General features: G+C 35.9%; 1 non-coding gene across 1 annotated transcript; it reads right to left on the bottom strand.

Moving 5' to 3' along the window:
• Positions 1 to 4,696: 4,696 nt before the first annotated feature.
• LOC141625664 (small nucleolar RNA R71) lies at positions 4,697 to 4,802 on the bottom strand. The gene has a single exon (XR_012535433.1). It is a non-coding gene; the product is annotated as a small nucleolar RNA R71 (small nucleolar RNA).
• Between the last annotated feature and the right edge of the window lie 3,730 nt (positions 4,803 to 8,532).

Raw genomic sequence — 8,532 nt, 5'->3', positions numbered from 1 at the left:
TCATCAACATGAATTCGGTGGATAGACATTTATCACCCACTTCCCCTACGTAACAAGGTTTGTACCCCAGTGTAGCCTAGTGCACTCCCTCACGAAATAGGTTTTCATGTTTCTACTTTTTTGTAAGGCTAAGTCTCAATTGTTTATTTTTAGCGAGAGGTCATGTCAATTTATTATCTATCATGTTTTAAGTGAACTAAAGCGGTGAACTATGATAATTGTAATTGACACGGTCGATAAACTCGATTTAAAATGCATGTTTAGTTATGGTGATTTAGCGATGCATGCGACATATAAATAAAATGCAAAGCATAAATTAAATCCTAGTATGGCCTTCCTAGAATAGTAAATCTAATAAACTATTACAAATTCGGAAACCAACTCCTTTGGTCCCTTGAACTTCGGTCTTGGCACGCATTTCAAGGCAATACTTTCTTTAATGGATCGCCTTCTCGAGTGGCACCGTCTTCAAGGAACTCCGGAATAAATAAATTACATAATAAATTACATAATTTCCTATTATACATTTGTAATTAAAAATAAAAATAAATCTATTAAATTACAAAACGGTGATACGAGATCACAATAAATTACAACCGAATCGATATTCCCATACATTTCGGGCAATACCAATTAAAACTAAGGCCATACTAAGTAAAATTACATAATTCAAAAATTACATAAAATTAAAATATGACAATCATAACTAAAATGCAGCATTATAATATGTATGAACATGTCCAATTTTATGCTAAATCGCCTTTAAGGAGTCAATATCGTATATTAATAGGTTTTTACGGATTTGCGTGATTTAACCTTTTAAAATCACAATAATTACATAAATTCATATTTATGTACAAGTTAATTACCCTAACCATATTAGGACTCAAAATTAGTCTTCACTAATATTTGACAATAATTAACTTATATTTCTTAATATTGTTCATAAATGGACTCAAAATACATAATTTTGCCATAAACTTCAAATTAAATCATAAAAATTTTCAAATAATTTCAAAATTTGAAATTTAAACTCATCAACATTCTGGAAAAGTATCATGATACTCATAATGCTAAAAACATAGGTTAAAATTTTGAAAATTTATCGAGAAAAACAATGTTGCGGTTTATCGGATTTATCAATTACTACCATAAAATATGAGAAAAAAAATATTTTTATTAACTTTTCACTTTTAAATCTGAAATATATGATAAAATGCAATATGTGACATTTTTATTTAGTCATGAAGTATGTTTTAGCAATTTTTACTAATTAAAGTCACTATTTATGTGATTTTTCATCAAAAATTCATAAATCATGCAAAAAGACTTCATTATAGCCAAATATTTTACACACATCTTGTAAAATTACATGTTACAACATACTAAATTTCTATGACCAGATTCGAAATATAACTCATATTAACCTATTTTCCATTTAAATACGATTTTAACTCAAAAAATCCATATTTCGAGTATAACAACTTATTTTATTATGAACATTTACAGGCCATCAGTAGATAATATATGTGAAAACATATCCAAAAACCACAGGAAAAATCGAAGTTTAGCTATTTTTAGTCCAAAAATGACATTTTTATCATAAAAATCACATTTTAATGCCATTATTATATAAAATGAACAATAAAATCCATAAATAAACCAAAATATCCTAAATACATTTTAGGACCAAAAACTTTAATATGCAAATAAATTTCGTGATATTTCATAATAAACACAAATTTATAAGTTTTGTTTGTTAATCGTATAACTCGGAAAAACAATAACCGATTTGCATGCAAACAACCTAAGGCTCTTGATACCGCTTGTTATAAAATATTTATCTAATTAATTTACATATTCATATATGTGACATTTTAATTTAGTCATAAAATTAAACCTAGATCTTATGCATGCAAACATAAATAAGATAAGAGAAGAAATCATTGTTCTTACTATATGATTTCGGTTTTATGGGCACCAACAAGATCTCCTTCTTGTTAGTTCTTGAGCTTTCCAATAATGGATGAACAAGATTCAAGTTTAGAATCTCTCCCAAAAGCATATACCCAAGGAAACCTCTTAATAACTAATATTATTTTGTACTAGAAATAATATAAGTCTTACTATAAAATTGACACAAAAATTACAACTTTTGCTCTTGAAAAATCGGTTCAAGAGGGAGTATTTGTGAAGTTTATTTCTCTAGAATTTTCATAAGATGTAGAGAGAATAATAGTAATTTCTTACACTAGAAATTCTATATCAAAAATGAATGAATGAAATAGAGAGGAAAAACCCTTGCCTTTTTCTCATGCCAAAACCGGTTGGAGGGGGAAGAGTGCCCTATGCATGGGCTTGTTTTTCTACCCAAGAAAATAGGCATGCAAGGCTAGTCCCTAGAGGTAATAATCATGTTCCTATTTAAAATAAAAACACAATATTAATTCTCATACTCCCTCCATTATTTCGGTATATATAAGATAAAATGGGTTCCATTTTATCTTTGTCAATTTGTCAAATTTGTCACAATGTCACATGTAGCATGTTACATGTTTATGTCTCACATTTATGCATTTTTAACCCATTAAAAATCAACATACTAATAAAAATATGTCATATACAAAATCGACTAGTAATTCGTAATTACTTGTACCAAAATAGTTTATTGAATTATAAATCACAACGTCTTGTATTTATAATAAATTGTTCATTCAATTTCAATTGTTTCGTAAACAATAATTTTATCTAAGTAATAAAATAATTCAATTACTTAGACCGTATCTAATATAATCGAATTACAATAAGAACGTTAATTTTACTCACAATATCACCCGTCAATTTTAAGCAATTTAATTAACTCGTATCGGCATACGATTAATTAAATAATCAATTAAGAGTATTTTCCTATAGGTATGACCTAAGGGGATCAACTGATAACCACCGTCGCACGACAGTAATGTCAAACTCTAGTCAGCCAATCATTACCGATATGTGTGGACCAGTTGACTGTAAAATATTACATCCCAGATGTATTCTTAAAATGAGATTTAAACATGTGATCAACATGATCAACAGTTGTGATCGCATTATTGTCGGAGGACACATATTCCAACAAGGTCATAATGACGTTTTGTAACTCATACTTTACCCTTAATCACTGTTTCCCTTCTAATTACTGCTGGAATTTACTTTGCTTCTCTTCATCCCGGATTCATGCTTTGTAATCATTCTCTTTCCCTTAATCTAATTCTTTGCTTGCTTTTAATTATTGTTCTTCTTTATTGTCTTTTAATTTCTATTTTATTGTTATCATTGCTAGTATACAATTCATCTTTATTATCTCTTTAGTATGTCTTCTCTTAGCATATTCATCGTTATTGTTGTTAAATTTGATAGCATGAGTAGCTAATCCTTTTATGTTAGGATTAGGGGAGCCATGGTAGTAATGTGCCGATGTCGTGAATATGTTAGATGATTAATGATGAGAACCTGTGATCATAGCAATATAACTGTAATATGTTTAGTTGAGTGCACGCTTCTATACGACTTTAATCTGGTTAAATTCGCTCCTAGATCGGAAGATTGGAATGAACAGACCTGCTATGAACAGTAGACTACCCTAATGAGGATGGAAGTTAAGTTAGTTGTAATCTAGGGTGGATAGCGGACCGGAAGGACCTTTCCCTTGCCCTTCTCACATTAGATTGTCTAGACTATTTATGACTGAGTTAGTGAACTACCATGGTGAACCGAAATCCTGACACTTATCTGATCAATCTTAGCTTTTTCTCGCCTTTATTGCTCTCCACTTTATTTCTCTTGCTTTATATCTTCAGTAGTTTAGAAAACAAATTTAAAACCACCCAATTGTGACCCGACAGACGTGCTTAGCAGATAGATACTTAGCCTCCCTGTGTAGATCATCGACCCTACTTACCGCTAGCTTCTGTTAGTTGTACTTAGGTATTTATTTTTGGTACCTAACGAGGGTATCAAATTTTGCGCCGTTGCCGAGGAGGCAATGGCCTATTTATCTGTTTTTTGTTTCGTTTGTCTCTCTCAGTCTCAGGGAATTTTTATTCCTTGAGACAGTTCTTATTTATTTCTCCAGTGCTATTTATGCCCAGGTCTATCAGGTCAGAGTTAGTTCCAGCTGATCCTGAACCAGAAAGGACCTTTCGTTATAGACAGAGACTGCAGAGGAAGATTCAAAAGGAAGCCTTTAGTACTTTTGAACCCGAGCTAGAACACTTTTTATTTGCAGAAGACCCGTCTTGTGAAGAAGATAAATCTATTCCTGCCGTTAGTCCAGTGAAAATGCCTAATATCGCGAGTCACTCTGAGCCCACAGCTGCCTCAATCCCTAAAGGTTTCAAACTTGCGATCGAGGATGGGAACACATTTGATATTCGGCCATCTTACATCAATTTGGTCAAAAGAAATCTGTACCGGGGCGTGGCGGGTGAAGATCCGCGAAAACATATGGAAGTTTTCACAGACTATTGCTCAACCATTCCCGCTACTAAGGGAGTGACTCAGGACAAGATTAAGGAGGTCCTATTTCCTTTCTCTTTAACAGATGGAGCCCGAGAATGGCTCACAGATCTTGACAGAACCGCGGCTGGGATCACCAACTGGGAGACCCTGGCCCTTGCCTTCTATAAAAGGTATTTTCCTCCACAATGAACTAATCAGCTGAGAGGAAAAATTACAAGTTTCAAGCAAGCACCAGATGAGAACTTCTTTGAAGCTTGGTGCTGGTTTAAGAAGTTGATGCAGTCTCTTCCTCATCATGGTTTCGATCAGTGGTTCTTGTGCAACCAGTTCTATAATGGGTTGTATGACGACCACTGTGCTATTTTAGACGCCTCATCAAATGGGCGATTTCAGAAGAATATTGATGATGACAAGGGATTGGGAATCATTGAGGAGATGGCTACCCATTGTGCTGAGTATGGGAACCCGAGAGATGGTATTCAAACAGTTAATTCTGTTGATAATGCAGTTGTAGCTCAGCTTGAAGCCATGAATTCCCGTTTCGATAAGTTGGAATTGCAGAATGCTGGTGATCAACAGACGGTTCACTTGTTGACTAGACAAAAAGCCGTTTTATGTGAGAGGTGCGGTAGTAATGACGGTCACACTGCTATAGACTGTCTAACTGAGAAGGAGCAAGTTCTTGCCTTTCAACAATATAGGTAAGGAGGTTCCTATTATAACAATCAGAGTGGAGTCCATCCTAATTTGAGATGGACTAGTTAGAACGTGCTGAACCCTTCACCTCCACAACAGCAACAACCATTCATTCCTCCTCACAAAGCTCAACAAGGCTTTCAAAAGCCTCCACCCTTACCACCGCTGCAATAAGGTGCTTCCTCAAGTGGTGTTAGTGAGATGACCGAGTTGAAGTCAATGAGACAAGCATTGACTGTTTAGTTGCAGAAGAGTGACCAACAGAAAGATGCGTCGATAAAGTCATTTGAGTCTCAAATTGCTCAACTCGCGCCTAACCAATCTTCAAGGAAGCCGGGTCATTTACCGTCTCAACCTGATAAGAACCAACATGAGACGATTAATCTGATAAATTTGCAAAGCGGTCTTTCCTATGAAGGACCCAAAATGTCGACTGATGAGGACATATCAGACCCGAGACCTGTTGTTGCTGAGAGTGAACAGTCGTCAATGGACGAATCTATGATGAATCTGAGGAAAATCCTCGATCGACTCATCTCTGGTGGTCGATCGAGCAGAAACGCTAGGAATATTACTTGATCGAGTGAAGCTGTTGTTCGATCGAGTAAGGCTGATTTTGAAGACTTCGATCGAGTAGAGGATAGTCCTCGATCGAATGAAATTGCTGAGAAAACTGCTCGATCGAGTGAATTCATATCTCGATCGAGTGATGCTGATAAAGAGGACGTCGATCGAGTTGTTGATTGTGATCGATCAAATGATATTGCTGCTGAAAGACCTCGATCGAGACGAAAAAGGGGTCGATCGAGTAAGAAAGATGACGATCCTGTTGAGACGTTGGCAGAAAGAAATACGGGGTTGGAAATTCCTATCACGGTTCCTTTTCCGAGGCGATTGCAGAACAAGAAGGCCGAACAACAGTTCGGAAAATTTGCTGATATTTTAAAGAGCCTTCATGTCAATGTTCCATTCGCCGAACTGCTTACCCAGGTACCCACTTACATGAAATTTATGAAAGAAATATTAACGCGTAAGAGGCATATTAGTGACCATGAAACGGTAGCTTTGACTGAAATAGGGTCCGCCTTAGTTCAGAATAAGACATCACCCAAACAATAAGACCTAGGTAGCTTTTCGATTCCATGCCATATAGGGACCCATTTAATTGATAATGCGCTATGTGACTTAGGAGCTAGCGTGAGTGTCTTTGGTCAGACTATCGTTTTCGGTTACTTGTCGTTAGGAGCACCTAGACCAAAACAATATTTATAACTTCACAAACTACTCTACTATTAGTAAAGAGGTAAGTAAAGGTCGGATCTCAAGGGACGGGTATTGATGTAGGATTTTCGATTGCAAGTAGTGGTGTCTAAGGGTGTCACAATTTGGGTTGAGATAAGAAGATCACTAAACTAAATAACAATGTAAGTAAACAAGCAAGACGATTAAAATGAGATGTAAACAATTGATTAAAAGCACTAGGGTGTCATGGGTTCATAGGGGATTCATGGGAATTGATCATACAAACATATTCTCAAATTATAAGCAAGCAATTATTGTTGTGATAGGATCGAGTTGGTTTATATCTTACAATCCTAGGAAGGTTTGGGTCCCGGAGCCGAATCGATTAGATTGTACAACACCTACAAGTCGACTTAATCCTCCCTACTCAACTATATGCATGGTCTAATGAGACTCGAGTTGGTTTATGTCTTACAAGTCTCATTGAAAAGGTAAGTGATGGGTAAAAAATGCAAGGATTCATAGGCTCGCATTTCATCAAACATAACATGTGCATAAGTTGAGATCACAACAAGCAAGCAAATAAATTATGTAAACATATTAGATTAAGCATGAATCATCCCCCATTTTGGTTCCCCCTAATTCCCCATTAACCCTAGTTAAGAGGATTACTCACTCATTATCAAGTTTAACATGCTAACAAGGTTGTCAATCATACTAGCAAGACAAAACATGATGAATAAATGAAGATGATTAACAATAATTTAAAAGGGATTAAGAGAATTATACCTAATGATGATTCCAAAATAATAAGCAAAGCATAATAGAAGTACTTGATGAATGATTGGAAGGTTGTCAATCCTCCAAATAAACCCCAAATAATCTTCAATTACCCAAAATAAATGATAAACAATAGAGAATTTAAGGAAATGAGATTTGTATTAGTGCTTAATTAAAATTTGATTACAAGATTAAAATGAGATTAAGATTGCATAAGAAGAACATGATAATCTAATTAGTACAATGGGGTATTTATACTAAGGATTAGGTACATAAATTAGGGTTACTAAGGGCTTAAATGACGATTAAGACCCTTAAGAAAAGTTGAGGAAGTGTTCCTCTCGAAGGAGATGCTCATCTCCGCTTCGCTAGTCTTTAAGGAATATGCGCATCCCACGTGGACTGAGGAGGAGACGGCTTGCACTGGGAAGGAATCCGAGCGGCCTGAGGCATGAGACGTTCGGATTGTAGAGGGCCACGGGACACTCGGATTGTAGCCAGCCTGGACGCTCGTCCCGTGGCCAAGACGCCCGGATAGTAGCTCAGCAAGCTTCTTCTTCTTTTCTTCTTCCAACAATCCTTAAGGATCTTGTTGGGGATGCAAGGATCTTCTCATCATTGCCCATCTACTACATTATTTACATAGGCCTTCTTGTCTTGTCTTCACTTTGATGCTTGGTCATTAGATTCGATCAATTTAGCTCCTTTTTGCCATGAAAATGCAAGGTTTGCACTCCTCTCCTACCAAGGAAACAAAACCTCAAAGAATATGCAAAACGAAAGACTAAATATAGTAAATGACCCCATTATGCACTAAAAAGCATAGGAACAAGGCTAATTCGGGGACTAAATATGCTCAAATATTGGTCACATCAGTCTTACCTTTGTCTCTCGCTAAGAGACTGGGTTTGACCAAATTTAATTGCACCAATATGACTGTTCAGATGGCTGACCGTAGTATATCACGGCCCTTAGGTGTCTTAGAGGACATACCTGTAAAAATCGGAAGATTCTTTATTCCCGTTGATTTTGTGGTCTTAGACATACCCGAAGACTCTTATACTCCTATTATTTTAGGACGACCATTCCTATTTACTGCTCGCGCGGTAATTGATGTCGGGGAAAGACCCTTACTTTCTAGGTGGGTGATGAGGAGCTGACATTTTATTAGTCCAAACCTCGTATGGCTTCTATGAAAGCTCAACCTTGCAATGCCTTACCCTCTATAGACCCAGACTTAGACTCTTCAGCTGAAAATATTGAATATTGTGCTGCTATAGTGACACCTCCGCCTCAGATTGAGAGCAAAAAGGA

The sequence above is a fragment of the Silene latifolia genome, chromosome X (genome assembly GCF_048544455.1).
Source record: "Silene latifolia isolate original U9 population chromosome X, ASM4854445v1, whole genome shotgun sequence".
NCBI classification, from domain to species: Eukaryota; Viridiplantae; Streptophyta; class Magnoliopsida; order Caryophyllales; family Caryophyllaceae; genus Silene; species Silene latifolia.
This window is presented reverse-complemented; position numbering and strand designations above follow the sequence as displayed.